Consider the following 17,214-nt stretch of genomic DNA (forward strand, 5'->3'; position numbering starts at 1 on the left):
AGTTGGCGGTGGCCATTGTTTTTAAAAAGATCTTTAGTTTTTGCAGTATAATCCACTTGAAGATAAGAATATTTAAGGCCCCACCAGGACTTGAATGGGACACCATCCAAGGAAAGCATTGGTGTGGATCCCAATGCCTCAGTGCTGTGACGGGGAAGCTATGCTGCAAAAATTAGAGCCGTTCTTGTGATGACACATACAACCAACGTCTGAGCTCTGTGCAGTCATATAAGACCCCTGGGCATCTTTTGAAAAGAGTTGGGTGTTTCCCTATGTTCTGATGAAATTGCTTATCATCCCCTGTCCCTTATTGGCTAACTATCTCTCATCCTTTCACCACCTAATGATGAGCAAACTGATGCAAGAATGACTACCATCACATCACCCAGGTGGATGCTTCCCATTGGTGGTGACCCATAGGAAAGTTCTACTTCTCAAAAGTTGATCTTTGATGGCTCATGAAAATAAAAGAGATTTGTGTTGATCTTTCATTTAAGAGTCAATTTAGTCACAGATGTTTCTCCTAAAATTCCTTTAGACAAAAAGGAGACATGAGATACAACTGAGGTAATAAAAGTCAAAATTGAGAGTTTGGTTTACAAAAGTATATTTTATGAGATCGCTTTCAAGACTTCGTATTTTTTCTTATCATTGGACTGATGCCTTTATCCAGGTGGCTTACAACATCTGAGATACAATTGGATACATTTCTTTTATTTTTCCAATTGGAGCACAGACAGTTGAAGTGACTTTCTCGTGGTCATATGGTGTCAGTAGTGGGATTTGAACTCATAACCTTAGGATTTGAAGTTTAAAGCCTTAACCACCATGCCACACTCCCTGCCTTTTCTTCCAGAATGAGTATGACCTAATTGGAGCACAGCAATATAAATTAGACAGACTCAAAGTATAACTCAGAATCGTGGACTATAGCTTTGTAATCATAGTAATGTTTTTAATTACTACCGCCCATTCTTTTCACCATATATTACTGAGCACATAAAACAAATACATTCAAACTGCAAAAAGAAATGTCAAGACACTACTTGGAAGATCTGAGCCCATTATGTGACTTTGTTCAGATCGCCACTGGAACTCAAGAGGAAGACCTGGATAATTTTTTTCTCTCAGGAAAAAACCCTGAGGCGCAGGAGACAAAAGTAAATGTCTCCATTTTATTTCTTTCTCATCTCATTGATGTCGGGGAGAAACCAAAAAGATATTAAGGAGATCTGCTTTTTGATTTTTCATTCCTATGAGGATTGAAGTTTTTCCTCACTGTCTATGTGAAACACTGAGCAGGTTATATAAATGCAATGGATTAATTATTATTAATTATCTCCAGACACAACCCTTCAGTTTGGTATTGTTTCAAATTGCATGAAAAGTAAAAAGAATTAAAAAGTCTGACTTCCATTAATTGAAGACGTGCTCAGTGATTGAGAACTCATTTGGAATGAAACCTGACACAATAGCATAACAGAAGAGTCGCTGTCCATCCCTCGAGGCCCATGAATGTCATTTTTCTAATTAATATTCTGTTAGAGTGGCTAATGTGGAAGATGCTCCATGACAATCAACATTCACTTTGTTAGCGTCTTTTAAAATGGGTGATGACTGTATTCCCGGGAGATAAACTTCAGGATTTAACGCCCCTGACTTGTAGGTGTTTTCAGGACAGCTTTGCCTTGTCTCAGACAAACACTTGAATGACATGTCTAAGAGTGCTTTTTCGAGACTCCATTAGCTGCACACCGCTTTGCCTTTCATACAAGCTGACGGCTGCCTCAGCACCTATTCCCGAGCTTAATTGTATGATGGAATGACACAGAGGAAAAAAAGGCATGTCACCGGTGATGAGGAGATTGTCGTGAGCTGGGCCCTGAGTTTCTTTTTCAATGGTTGACATCCAAACTCTCTCTGCATTTTCAATGTGTGTGTCAAAGCACCATTTTCCTCATTTGATGGCGTCTATTCAGGGTGGCAATGAGTGTGCTTCTTTATGTAATGCAAATTAGTAAAATATCCTGTTAAAATGGCTTGAAGGAAATAACGGTGCAGTATTGTCTGTGCCACTTTCTTTTTTCTGCAGCATATCTTTATTTCTTGGTAGCACAGTGGCTAGTGCTGCTGCCTCACAGCTCCTGGGTTCAAATCGTAGTCCATAGACTGTCATGACGGAGTTTGCACAGTTTCTCCATGTTTGTGTGAGGTTTTCTCTGAACACCTGAATTGGATTAGGTGGGCTTTGAGAATGTAATACAATGCATCACTAAATCATAAAAATACTGTTTATTTGGTTTAAAATTATAAATAAAGTATTATTTTCTGGGCTCTGAAGCATTTTTATTGTGTTATGGATAGTGACTGTTGGCAGGCAGTCAGGCAACCAGAATATGAGATCTTTCTCCAGAATTTCCACTCTACTCATTAGGGATGCTTTTGTCAAAGCATGCTTAGCGTAACAATAGATGGATTATTAGTCAAAGTCTCTGGGCACCTTATGCTTACTGTTTCTTACTCACCCATGAATTAAAATTAATCTTTAAACAGTCTGTGCCCTCTTCATGACAAGCATGGTCACCTCGGGTCTGTCCTCTGCCTACTTTCTTCCTCTTTGAATACTGGAAGTAAACTAAGGCTCCACTTATGGAGTTCCTTGTTATATCTGTCGTTGTTAACATTTCATTATACGTGTATTTTTGTGTCTATGCCTGACACTTTTCTTGCTTACGTAAGAAACATAAGAAGTTTGACAAACGAGAGGAGACCATTCAGTCCATCAAGCCCATTTGTTTGGCTAATGGCTAAGCTGTCCCCAATATGTCATCCAGATTCTTCTTAAAGGTTGGTGAGGTTTCTACTTCAGCCTCATGTCCCAATAGTTTGTTCCAGAGTCCCAAAACTGTTTGCGTAAAAAAGTTTTAAATACACTTCCTCTTAATTTTTGTCTTCTTTTCTTTATTTTAGTGGACTACTGTGTGCAGTTTTGGTCTCCAGACTACCAGGAGCAAATAGCAATGCTAGAAAAAGTCCAGAGAAGAGCAACTAGGCTGATTCCAGTGAGTTATAAGGAAAGATGAAAAGAGCTGAGCCATTTCAAGTTTAAGCAAAAGAAGATTAAGAAGAGACATGCCTGAAGTGTTTAAAATTATGAAGGGAATTATTTCAGTGAATCGAGACTGTGACCTTAAAATAAGTTCATCTAGAACACAGGGACACAGATGGAAACTTGTTACGGGTTAATTTGGAACAAACATTAGGAAGTTTTTCTGTACACAGAGAACCACAGACACTTGGAATAAGCTACCAAGTAGTGTGGTATACAGTAGGATTTTAGACGCCTTCACAACTCGACTTGATGTTTTTTGGAAGAATTAAGTGGACAGGACTGGCGAGCTTTGTTAGACTGAATGGCCTGTTCTCATCTAGATTGTTCTAATGTTCTAAAAGGACACCGTTTAGTGGTGTCACATGACCATGACGTTCATGCTGATGGCACCATGGACAGAAGTGACAATGAAGATACATGTTGGTCACAGTACGCATTAGCTCCTTGGTGTATATAATCAACAACTCTCCCATTTTTATTCAGCTCACAAATAGTGGATCTCTGCCCACTGGTTTTCTTTGATGCAAACAGAGAGAGGAGCAGACATGTTTACTCCTAGAAGACACAACAAAACTGACTGATCAAACTTGAAACTCGATGACTTACATACCATGTTTCCACATGCACATTTGGAAAGTTGTACAGCCAACCTAGCAAAAAAGATCAGTTTTACCCCATATCTACTCTATATACATAAAATCCTAAGCCTAAAAGTGCAACGATTTTATGTGACTTTTTATGTCACGCTTTAAATCAGGCTTATTTTAAAACCTACATATATATATTTGGTATCATTCTTTTCAGAATTTATCAAACTTTAATGTGATGTTGTGAGATTTTCAGATTCTTATTCCATTTTTAAATTATAAACTAAAAAATATCAAGAACTCACATCCCATGAAGCGAGACTTAGAGATTTAACCATGCCCGGAAATAAAAAACAAAGAGTAGGACAGCTGCTGTACAGGCTTTTAAATGTTTGAAGCGCCACACGAGATGCAGATCACACAGCATGGCAGCAAGACAGCAGCTGATTGAGCAAAGAGGAGGTAAAAAAGAACTGTTTTTGTTTCCCATTGTATCATCATTTAAGAGGGGGTTTTGGAGGAGCAACCACATCTCCTTGGGGTGCGTTCAGACCAACTTTTCATTAAGCCAGCAGCAGACTGGTCACAACTGGGGGATGGGCACCAAAGGCGCCAGAAAGGGTTGGGTGCCGAAGCCGCCAGGGGGGCTTGCCCCCCAAGTATATAAATAAAGGAATAAGATGTTGCTATATCCAGCATCTAGTCCCGTGCCCAGGCGTAATGTCATCCAGTGCTTACAAGAAGACAGCGTTCACAAGAGGGGAATATCCTGTGAACCATGTGAAGTGACTGGCATTAAATAGTAAACTGTGTCTGTCACGTCATCTAAAACAGGGCTAGAATGTCTGGTGAAGAAACAACAAGAAGCACAAAGAAACAGGGATGTCAGGCATATCTAGTGAATAGAGGTACATAATATACAACGTAATTGAAACATATGGACTTACCTTTAAGCCTGTATTAATAAACGGGCATTTATTTCGTTATGGTAGTATATAGTATATACACCATATATAATGGGTACTAGCTAAGGCAACATCTTCATTGGCTGGATAAAGGTCCATTTCTTTTCTTCCCACCTTAGATTTTTTACCAACAACATTTATTTCTATAGCACATTTTCATACAAACAATGTAGCTCAAAGTGCTACCAGACTTGTACAAAAGATATATCAACACATTCCAGCTACACGAATTCATTAATGATGTTACTAGTTTCCATTCATCTCTCGGGTTAACAGTTGATAGTAACAACACAATACTGCCAATGAGTAGATATCAGTCTTTCTATCAGTTTTCCAGGACCTAAAACTGCTGTCTATTGCAAGCCAACTGACTCACCCACCTCTTCCTCTTTCACAGTCCCTTATACTCCACCACTTCAACCGTGATGAGGTTGACTTCTGTAATGAAATTTTGAAGTTCAGAATGAGGAGTTTCTTTATTGATGGAGGATACCCTTCTCATACTGTGGACAAGGCCCTCAATCCAGCCAGGCTCAGACATTGTAACATCCACTCTAAGAGGAACCCCAGTAAACCCACATGCTTCTGGTCCTCCAATTCCATCCTAACACTCGACTTCTCCCCCAAGTCATCAAACTAAATTTCCCCGTTTTACAGACGGATCCTTTCGCATAAGTCTTCCTTGATCTTCTGCCATCTACACCAGTGGTTTCAAGTTCAGTCCTGGTGACCCCTCTGCGACTACAGGTTTCTCAAGCAGTCTGTCATTGTTTAATTAGCTGACCTGGTTTTTCATTTTATTTCGCGTTTAGAAAAGTACAGTATTGTCAAATTTAACCTTCTAGGAAGTTAGAACATATTTTAATTTTTTATATCTTTAAATGTTTATCTTTTTAATAAAATGTTCATGTAGTGTTTTCTTTCTTAATTGTATCTGAATACTGATAATTAATGACGCATAGAGTAGACACCAGGGCAAATGACCCTAAAAGGAACAACTGCTTCAGTGTTAGCAACTTGTCTGCTTATCTCTCTATATACAGGGCTATTCAAAATGAAAGAGCAGATTTCAAGAATGTATTTCAAACAAACTGTATAAGACAGAAACACATTCCACACATCACAGGATAGAGGGCAGTTCAAAGTTTAAAAATTCAACTTCAAGAAGATTCGAATGACTTCATTTTCATTCAAGATGGTGCCCTGCCTCATTTCCACTTGGAGGTCCAGTGTTACCTGAATGACACCATTCCAGGATGATGGATTGGAAGAGGTGGACAACAAGATCTTGCTCATCGTCTATGGCCTGCCAGGTCTCCAGACCTTACCCCCTGTGATTTTTATCTATGGGGGTACATTAAAGAAAGAGTGTTTGTTCCACCTATGCTCACTAATCTTCAAGATTTGCGACATTGAATTGAGGAAGCTGTGAGGTCAGTAACTAGGGACCAGTTGACTTGTGTGTGGCAATAAATGGTCTACCGTTTTGATGTTTGTCGTGCTATACATGGTGCTCATGTTGAGTGCATGCAACCTCAAGGACCATAAACTTTGAACTTTCCTCTATCCAGTGATGTGTGGAATATGTTTCTGTCTTATACAGTTTGTTTGAAAAAAATTTTGAAATCTACTCTTTTTTTTGAATAGCCTTGTATATATAAGGTGATAAGGCACCCACTAGAGGGTGAGAATATCCAATGAACAACAGCAAGTAGCCAGTGTAAGACAGTATATCGCATGACATACATTTGTGCATCTGGACATCACGCCACACACAGCAGAGCTGGAATGTCCAACAAAGAAAGGTAATAAGAAGCAAGAAGAAATTGGGATGTAAGGGTTGACATATCCAGCGAACAGAGGTTCATAAATACAGGACACAATAGGAACAGACGGATTTACCATTGTGTGATTAAGCCCATTTTAATAAATGAGCGTGTTGCTATACTAGTTAGTAAATAATTGTCTAAACAACAAGAATGTCTCTTATCCTTCTAAAACATATTAATCCCTGCTTCATTCAGTAAAAATATAGCATAACCAGTTTGTAATTTCTCGATAGACGCAAAAACTGGGAAATAGCAGCTAGCTTCATTAAGGTGGGAGTCCAATTAACAAATGAAATGCGTTGAGACAAAAATATGCAGCCTCAAGGGGTCCCCAGGACTGAACTTGAGAACCACTGACCTTCACAAACTTCACACCTGCAACTCATTTTACCCTTGGAGCAGTAACAAGAGCCACTGTGTCACTTGCAAATATGACACCAACCCTGGTATCTGGTCCCTCTGGTTCGAATCCCATAAATGCCAATAGGGACTCTGCTCTGTTGGGCCCTTGAGCAAGGCCCTTAACCTGCAATTGCTGAGCACTTTGAGTAGTGGGAAAAGTGCTATATAAATGCAAAGAATTATCATTATTATTAAAGACCATACAAAGCCTGTTGTAGAGCACTTCACAACCATTCATCATAGCCACAATGATCTCTCTGTGTTCTTTAAACATGAAAATAAGTAACATAAATGCATTTAAAAAGAAACCTGTAAACAAATTAAAAGAAAAGTCAGATCATAACAGTACTCATAGGTTTTTGGAAAACACAAGAAATTCTTGTTACTTTTTCTCACATCATTATTCCTTTTTAAAGTGTTTTAACAAGCAAATAAACTTATACTGTGGAGATAATTAGTTTTAAAAATAAATGTTACTATATATGTATGCAAAAAATAAACACACGCACAAAGTCACACATGCATGCCAGAGGGTCTCCTTCCAGGTTCGCCTAAAGTAAGTAGTACCACCCCAGGATGAAAAGGGGTGCTATCCCTAATGCTCTTGTATCATTTTTCCCTTACAGCCTCAAGAATTCGACCCTTGAGGGAAACAAAGTATAAAAGGAGGTCACTCCAGGAAGGTGTAGTAAAGTGGGTCCGCGGCTCAGAAAAAGTTTGTCATTTCATGACTTTTGATTTGTGACATGGTGCATTATCATGCTGGAATGCACGCATTAGAAGATAGGTGAATTGTGGCCATTAAGAAATGCATAAGGTCAGCAACAATACTCAGATTCAAATGGTGACTGATTGGTATTAACAGGCCCAAAGCATCCCAAGAAAACATTACCCATACCATTATACCACCACCACCAGCCTGGACTGTTGACATCACACAGGTTGAGTCCATGGATTCATACTGTTGGTGCCAAACTGTGGCCCTATTGTGTGTCTCAGCACAAATCGAGATTCATCAGACCAGGCAACATTTTTCCAGTCTTTAACTGTCCAGTTTTGGTGAGCCTATGTCAGCTTCAGCCTTTTCTTTCTGATCTTGGTTGATAGGAGTGGAACTCGACATGCTCTTCTGCTGTTGTAGCCCATCCACCGCAAGGTTTGACATGTTGTGCATTCTGAGATGCTTTTCTCCTCACCACAGTCATACAGAGTGATCGTATGAGTTGTTGTAGACTTTCTGTCAGCTTGAAACAGCCTAGCCATTCACCTCTGACCTTTCAATGATCAACAAGGTGTTTCATCTGCAGAACTACTGCGCACTGGATATTTTTGTACCCTTCTGAATAAAGTGTACTGTAATGGTTAAGGCTTTGGACTTCAAACCCTGAGGCTGTGGGTCCAAATCCTGCTGTTGACTACTGCAACCTTGAGTATGTCACTTGACCTTCCTGTGCTCCAACTAGAAAACCTAAAGAACTGTAACCAATTGTATCATAAATGTTGTAAGTCACCCTGACTAAAGGTGTCAGTCAAATAAGTAAAAGTAAACTTTGTTGTATGTAAAAGTCCCAAAAGATCAGCAGTTACAGAAATTCTCAAACCAGCCCATCTGAAACCAACAGGCACGTCACAATCAAAATCACTGAGATCAAATTTTTCCCCATTCTGGTGTTTGATGTGAACCTTAAATGACACTCCTGACGTCTTCTCAGATGTTCAGGACACAACTGGAAAGAAGATGGCTGGTTCCAGGGTTATATGGTCATGCAGCAGGAAGGGACAGGTCCAGGCATATGGACAAAGGAAGTAACATCATGATAAAGTGGCTGTCAGTCTTCTGTTCTGCAGAGGGTGGAGAAGAGAAGGCATTAGAACATGGTGGCCAACCCTGGTTCAGAAGGTAATTACTGTCAGAAAATCCCTTAACCTGTTGCCCATGTGCATGCGTGTGACAATATATAAAGGCAGGGTCAGCAGTGTCAAGGTGCAAGTCTCATATCTCATGACAATAAAACTCTTTCTAAGTGTTTGTTTCTCTAATACAAGAAGTCTTTGTCTGTGAGGACAGCGCCTGTGTTTGAGATCCACAGAGAAGGCAGTGTTCCCAATCCTCAGCAGCTCTGAAGAAGATGTCCTTGAATTTTATTAAACCTAATGACCTAAACAGAGTCAACTTGCTGCTGAAGGATTTTTAAGTTTTCTTTTATGCTTTTTGCTGTGGTGAAAAGAGCTTGGAATGAAGTGCGCTTTGGTACAATACAATTACAATACAATTTATTTTTGTATAGCCCAAAAATCATGCAAGGAGTGCTGCAATGGGCTTTAACAGGCCCTGTTTTTTGACAGCCCCCCAGTCTTGACTCTCTAAGAAGACAAGAAAAAACTTGGTCAGGTCAGGTTGGGGAGCATGCACTGGCATAGCACATTGCCGCACTCATCACACTTTGAAGCAGCACGAGTCCTGGTTGGCAACCCAAATGGGCAGACAAACGATCCAGTCCCAGTTATCCTCTATCTGCTTCAGCCATTTGTTAAATGGGCGTTCCCCTCAACAATGAGGATCCTGTGAGCCGGATAACCCTTGGGGAATTGCGCCACATGGCCATAGTGCTGTAACTGACACTCCCTCACAATGCAGGTAATATGACTCATTCAGGACTCCATGAGCAACACAAAGTCAAACCAGTGGTGCACAAGGATTCTCCAAAGAGACACAGTACCAAATGAGTCCAGTCTTCATCTCAGATCACTGGATAGCGTCCATGTCTCACAACCACATAGCAAGACAGGAAGCACCAGGACACTAAATACTTGGACCTTCATCCTTTTGCATAGATATCGGGAGCACCACACACCCCTTTCCAGCGACCTCATGACTTCCCATGCTATCCCATTCTGTCTACTGACTTCATAGGAAGAGTCAACAGAGGCAAGAATGTCCCTGCCAAGGTAAGTAAACCCCTTGACAAGGTCGACAGACACAGTGCTGATGAATGTGCCCAAGAGGTCATTAAAGGCCTGGATCTTGGTTTTTACTCTCGCAAGCCCAGATACTCAGACTCCTCGCTCAGTCTCTCGAGGGTTCCTGATCAGAGCCTCCATTAACTCCACGAAGATCACAGCATCGTCAGCAAAGTCAAGATCAGTGAATCTTTCTTCGCCAACAGATGCCCCACAGCTGCTGGACCTAACAACCCTGCCCAACACTCAGTCCATTGAATAGAGTAGGAGCAGAACACACTCTTGACGAACCCCAGAATCAACTGGGGAGAAATGCAGAGCTTCTGCCTTCACTCTGCACAGCACTCACAGTACCAGTGTACAGGCCAGCCATGATATCCAGCAACCTTGAGGGCATCTGCAAAGTCTCAGGATGTCCCACAGAGCGGCTCCATCAACTTGATCAAACGGTTTACGAAAAATCGAAAAAGGTTTCAAAGAAACTCTGCCAATGTTTGCGTTTGTGAGAACCCAAAAAAACCCTTGTAGGGAAACAACATGGAAGAAATCTCTAGAAAGGCAATTCAAAGAAAGACCCCTTTCCAGGAAGGTTGGGTGTGCAGTGGGTGTCAAACAAAAGGGGGTAAATACAATACAATACACAGAACAGAAAACAAGTTATCCTCAATACATTACAATAGTACAATAGACAGTACAATACACAGTAAATGGTAAAGGACTGTCAGCAGTTTTATTTCAGCAACGTAGAACCCAGATTGTGACTGTACCCTTTTATATTCAAAATGTTTCAGTAAAGTAAATTAATTAATATTCTCATTAACATTTTTTTTTTACTTGCTAGGGTCCTGTTGCTGATGTGTGGCCAATTAGGGTCTCATAATAGGATAAAAATTAATGTGTATTCAATTATTAAGGCTCATCTGAGACTTCTCTGCTTCTGCATTTCAACACCTGCACTGACCTTAATCAACCATCACGCTACTGTGGCTTTGTTAGATGGCCAATTTTCATCAAACATCTGGATTAACAGATCTTGTGTTCTACTTTGAAATTTATTCTCTATTACTGTTTAAATAGGGCGACATGGTGGTGCAATAGTAGCACTGCTACCTCACAGTAAGGGGCTCAGGGTTCACATCCCTGCGTGGAGTTTTATGTTCCACCTTTCCACCCGTTTCTGAGTGGGTGTGCACCAATTGTGTCCCACAGTCCAAAGACTTGGTGTCCTAAATTGGCCCTAGTGTGTGTGTGTGTTTGCCCTGCAATGGACTGGCATTCTGTCCAGGCTTTATTCCTGCGTTGCGCCCTAAGCTAGCTAGGATAGGCTCCAGCAGACCCCCTGCCACCTTGGTATGGATTAAGTCGGTTAGTCAGTGACATGACATGCTGGTTAAATTTGCTCTTTCTATTTAGTCAACTGTAAATATAATAATATTTTTGTGAGCTGCTTTGGATATATAGGCATAATGAAGGAAATATAAGCAATGAAACCCCACTGGGTTTATATTTAAACATTCTGGTCACATTAAACCTGAGATAGTTCTGAAATGTGTTTTTAGACATTTTTAATTCACATTTAGATATTCTGTTCATTTGATGTTGTATCTCAAGTGCATTTAGAGATATTTTATATTTGAAAATATATTTTATGATATCCAGGAATGCTTTGCAGTTATATTAAAAAGAGTAATAATTCATTTCAGAAATTTACCCAGCGGAATGAAGAGAGCCACCGGTGTGTTAGGAAGAACACGATTAATGTTGTTCCCTTGTTACTCTGAATGTGTTTTTTATCTCATTTTTTCATCCACTCACCAATGTGTGTCAATTTTCTAAGGACGATGCGCTCGGCAGCCTGATAAGCTCAATAATTTTGGCTTTGAAATTCATTTAAAAAAAATGTTTTCCCACACTTTCAACTTGTCTTGCATGTTGACAAGAATCAGGTGAGGTGTTTGGGGACCACAGATGAATAGGATAAACGGGTGTTTGTTATTATGGAAAGAAATGAGTTCTGCGGAAACTACGGAAATTGAATTTGGGAGGTACAGGACTGAAATGAGTTGAACCTTTTCAGTTTAAGCTAATGGAGACCAAAGGGGGACATGATTGAAGTGTTTCAAATTATGAAGAGAATTAGTCCAGTGCATCCCAGTGGTTAATTTAAAACAAATCCTGGAACAAGAACACAAGGACACAGTTGGAAACTTTTTAAGGGCAGATTTCAAACAAATCTATTCTTAACTCATAAGAACCATTGACCCATGGAACAAATGACCAAGTAGTGTGGTAGAGAGCAGGACGTTAGGGACCCTCAGCCCTCAACTTGATGTTATTTCAGACAATCGAGGTGAACTGGATGGACAAGCTTGTTAGCCTGAATGGCCTGCTCTCGTTACAATTGTTCTATGTTGTAACTGTTCCATGTAGAGAATTCCTAAGTTAATTTTAATTATTACCAGTAGGAGCTGCTGTAATAAAAACTACTTTGAAATTTGATGTCCTAACTTTAAGGATCCACTTTACAAAATGGCATTACTGGACCTTCACCGTTGTCACACACGTGAGCATGCAAGGCAGTCGATGGGCTTAAATAAATGTATTTATATGCCGGACCAGAGGGTGGTGATACACATTAACACCTTCTCTCTTTCTTCCTTTGCAGACCCTCAGAAGTGTGGAAGAATAATTTTAGGGATACACAGCATTCATCTTAAGGAAATAGAATAAAAGGTTAATACATGTCAAAAACTCATTCGGGAATATGAGAAAACCAGATGAAGGTCAAGTGAACAACAGAGACAAAGGTGTAATACACAAAATGTACTGAAAGATGATTAAGGGATATTCAACAAGGCTAGACAGTTGTTATGTACACAGAAATTTCAAGGATGGTGGCTCAACCCAAAGTTAGCGTATAGTAAAACAGACTTTTATTTTGTACTAACTGTCCCCCGTGGCTACGTAATAGAGAAACAGGGCAAAGTTTAAAAATCAATAAAAAATTTAATTCTGGCCAAGCAGAAGGTAGGTATGCTCCAGAGTCAAATGTCGGCAGTATATTTGATCGTGTTCAACTCTGATGGGAGAGCATCCCCCGTGTGAGGCCGTGTGTGGCCGTGATATCACTGGCAATCAGCAGCTACCTTCTAAAACACACGTAGCTCAGATCTCTCTCTGAAAAATGTCAAACGTTACTCCTTAACAATCGCTAGATGATAATGTCTGCTGAACAAACAAGTATCGCTAGCTAAGTGGAGGCAAAGTACGCTCCAACACGTGGCGAAAGGTGGAGCGACTCGAACGGAAGCTGGCGAGTGAGTGAGTGAGAAAGCCCCCCCCCCACTTTGGCCTGCAGCTTCTCTCTTGGATTCACGTGAATAAATCGCTACCACAAGTGAACTATGATACTTAGCACAATGAGAGAAAATGCAAAATCAAACGGAATGTTCAAGCAAATTATAGAAAAAAAACCGATCTAAATCCATTAAGTAGTTCTATCGTGAAAAGCGGACAGACAGAAAGACAGACGTTGGGTTTTATATAGATCGATCATTTAGGTGCAAACCAGCGAACCAACCAGAGTAAATGTAATTGGTTGACACTGTAATGTAAGTTTAATAGTTTATAAAATGAACCTGTATCCTTTGTTTCTCTGACCATTCTGGTCATGCTGTAGAAGGATGCCACCTCTTCAGTACGGTGCTGCAGGAGAATAAATGAAGCAATGAACAACATTCCTCCTGTCTGGTTTATGACTCAAAGAAGCTTTACCAACTTGTCCTGCTAGAAGATAAGTTTTTTTCTTTAATTAATATGTTGATTCCTGCCAAACAAGGAAATCTCGCCCAACATCACTGCCGGTCCCAGCCCTCAAAACACACCTCTTCCTATCAACCTGCTATAAAACCGCCATATTGTTTCATGTATTTCAGTGGACTCAGTTTGTTACAACTACTCATGTTGCTATTTTTTGCCTGTTTTTCTAATATACAGGGGAGATACCTTCAAACCTTAGTCTTGGTTTTGTTGTTTCTTTCTACATCGTATACAGTACAAAACCAATTAATTCTTTTAATTATATGATGTAATTACTTGTCATGTAGAAGTTTTATAATAATTATGTTTAATTCAAAGTATGGGTTATAAATAACGAATGAAGGGGTCTGAATACTGTCCGAACAATCTGTATACAGGACAGATCCTGATGTTTTTAAGCTTGGTATCAGAAACGTTTCTCAAAAAACGTGACACAGTTAGAAATACTACACATGATGACAACAGAATGCCACAGTTGGCCTTTTTTCTGCAGGATAATCTCTGAACCTTCTGCTCATTTCAATCTGCCTTCCCAACCCGCATTGTATTACTTTAAAGACCCCATGCTTACCACAGAGACAAATGTGCTTTTAGTCAGAAGCAAAGTAATACTTTGTTGGCAAAGTGATTTGCATGCTTCTTGCAGGATAACACATTTTTAAATAGACCATTGCACTTGAAATGTAAAGGCTTTTTCGAGCACATTACACAATTTCCATTAATATTTCAAAGACTAAATGCAGCTCCGAGGGGATTTTCAAATCACACATCATGAATAGGCACAACAGAAAACTTTTGGCAACTATCGTCTACTTTAACAAGTCCCCCAGGGCAGCACACTTCAAGTATCTGTTAAGTTATATAAGACAAACAAGCAGAAGCATTCATCACAGCAAGTCATCCATTCTTCCATCCATTTTCAGATCCTGCTGATTCATACTACATGCTGGGAAAAGGACCAAAGCTTACCAAGGTCTATTAATGTAGAAAATCACCCAGCATGGCACAGCCAAACACCTGCCAGTTAATGTAGAAATCACCAGCTAGCCTATACAAATGCTTTTAGGATGGGCCAGTCCTTAAAATTTAAATTTAAGTCCAATGACAATGTGTTTTAGTGCAGTGCTTAAACTGATAACTGGCTCATTGATTTGATCAGACCTCCATATACTGTGTAAAGCATCAATAATAAAGATATGGTGAGAAAGGTACAAAGACAGAGCACATGTCAAAGGACAGGAAAAGAGGAAAAGAAACTCCATTATGTTGTAAAAGCTGTACAAAAATAAACTCATCTACCCATTTCTTATGCTCTAAATCCATAATGCATGGGTAATAGGCAGTGGGGTGGGCAGGTTGGCGTATTGGATAAGGAGTTGGGGTCAGATTTATAAAACTTGCATACACACCAAAAGAGGGCAGTAATGTGCATACGCAACCTTCTACAAAAACGGCAGGATTTAAAAAAGAAAACTTGATGGGAGATCATATGTATGCTTATGGGAACAATGAATCATCTGTAGACAACATTTCAAAAAAAGTGGGAAATGATATCAGTTGTTGATATAACTATTCATATCACCAAGCAGTTATTACAGAGTGCATCGGCATGACAAGCATAGTAAACCTTAAAAGTGATGAATGTGATATGCAGACTGGATTTTAGTTCCCTTAACCTCTTTCGCGTAAGTCCCAAGTGTCACTTGGGCAATTGTATAGCCATGTAACATAGACCAAAGGATTACTTGGGCTGCAAATGTGCTAACAGAATAGTTGGGTAACTTTGCACACATGTCTTACATAAGCGTGAGGCCAAGCATTACCTGGGCAATAGTGTAGATGTATCTTCTCCTAGCCTCATCCTCATAATGACGTCTCGTAAGAAATGCTTTTCAGTAGCCCAAGTGTTGCAAACTCTTGACATTGATACCAGGAGTGATGTTGAGGCGCCTATCATCAGCAGTGATGATGAAGTGAATCTGTCTTCAGGCAGTGAAATTGAAATGGACAGTGAAACCAAAAGTGATTCTGATGAATCTGAAAGTGACGTTCAATCGCATTTTGGTTTCTGTTGACCCTGCTTCAAATAAATCAGCATCACCTCATTTTGATTTTGTGAAGCAGCCAGGAATAAAAGTGAACATTGACAGCCAAGATCCACTTAGTTACTTGAAGTTATTTCTTGATGATGACGTGATCAAAAAAACTGTTGTTGAGCTACATTCTCAAATTGTTGTACGATCAATGACCGTACACCTAAGCAGTTTTCCAGTTCAAAGATATACCACACAAAATACATATTTTGACAGTACATACAGTGTTAGCATCACTAATATTATTATTCATTTCATATTATTATTTGTATCAATTGTATACTTTTTACACTTCGGACCTTGTGTTTTTAGTGTTTTGCACGTTTTACGGTAGAAAGATGACATTTCATTTCTGCTTTTTGCATGCATTTTTGAGAAAAAAATGTAATGCTAAGGGGGTTAAGAGGGTAAATGCTGCGTATTTGTGCTGAAGAATGTATTTGGTTTTTCTCAGTTTAAAGCAAGCACCTATTGTCACTTCTCAGAGGACTGGCTAACAGGTCAGGAATATCTCAGCAAAGCTTCAACTCCAGCATATCTGCTAAGCTGGAAGCCATTAACTGACTCATGATGTATTATATTCCGTTTCTATACGGTGTTGGTATACATACATAAAATATAACATATTTTTGCCAATAAAATGATGTCAAAAGTGAGATAAACGTTGTGGCTTGGTGGCCTGTCTTAACCCATGGTTCGTTTATCTTGAGACAAAGTAGCTATGGCAGAAAACTTGCTGATGGTGCTGTCTTGTTGGTAAGGTGACTGGCTGAACCCTTAGTGTTTCATATGGCCAGGACTATTCACTGTAACCAGTCCTGGCTGATTCTAATTTGGAGCCCTTAGCAGGGTTGACGGACGTCGCCTCTCATTGTCCAAAGCAGGTAGTTGGTATTAGACTTCAACAACTTGGTTTACCACAATAACAAAGAAGGGCGAGAAAGTCCATCATGGGTTTATCCATCAAACATGGGTAGAGAATGACCTTATAATCCTTTCTTGTAATCGATGCAGAAGTTGTGACATCTAAAGCCACGTTCCTAGCAAACCAACCTGCATCATAATGACAAAAATGGCACAATGATGGCTTCCATAAATGGGACAAAATGATTTTAGAAATTATGCAAAATATGTTTTTACCTGTGTAATTACAAATTTGAATCGTAAAATAAATGTGGGAAATCAACTCCTCATCCTTCTAAGCCCCAAAATCAACATTTAAATGGTCAAAGTATCCCAAATTAACCCCCTTACAGTTAGATTTTTTCTCAAAAAAATGTAAAAAAATTGCATTTTTTGGCTTGAAAAAATGACATTTTTAATAAATCTTATCTTTCTACTGTAAAATATGCAAAACACTAAAAGTACAAAGTCAGAAGTGTAGAAAGTATAATAATATTAAAAATAATAACATGAACAGCACACTGCACATGTGCGAGTGAGGCA

The sequence above is a fragment of the Erpetoichthys calabaricus genome, chromosome 11, assembly GCF_900747795.2.
Source record: "Erpetoichthys calabaricus chromosome 11, fErpCal1.3, whole genome shotgun sequence".
NCBI classification, from domain to species: domain Eukaryota; kingdom Metazoa; phylum Chordata; class Cladistia; order Polypteriformes; family Polypteridae; genus Erpetoichthys; species Erpetoichthys calabaricus.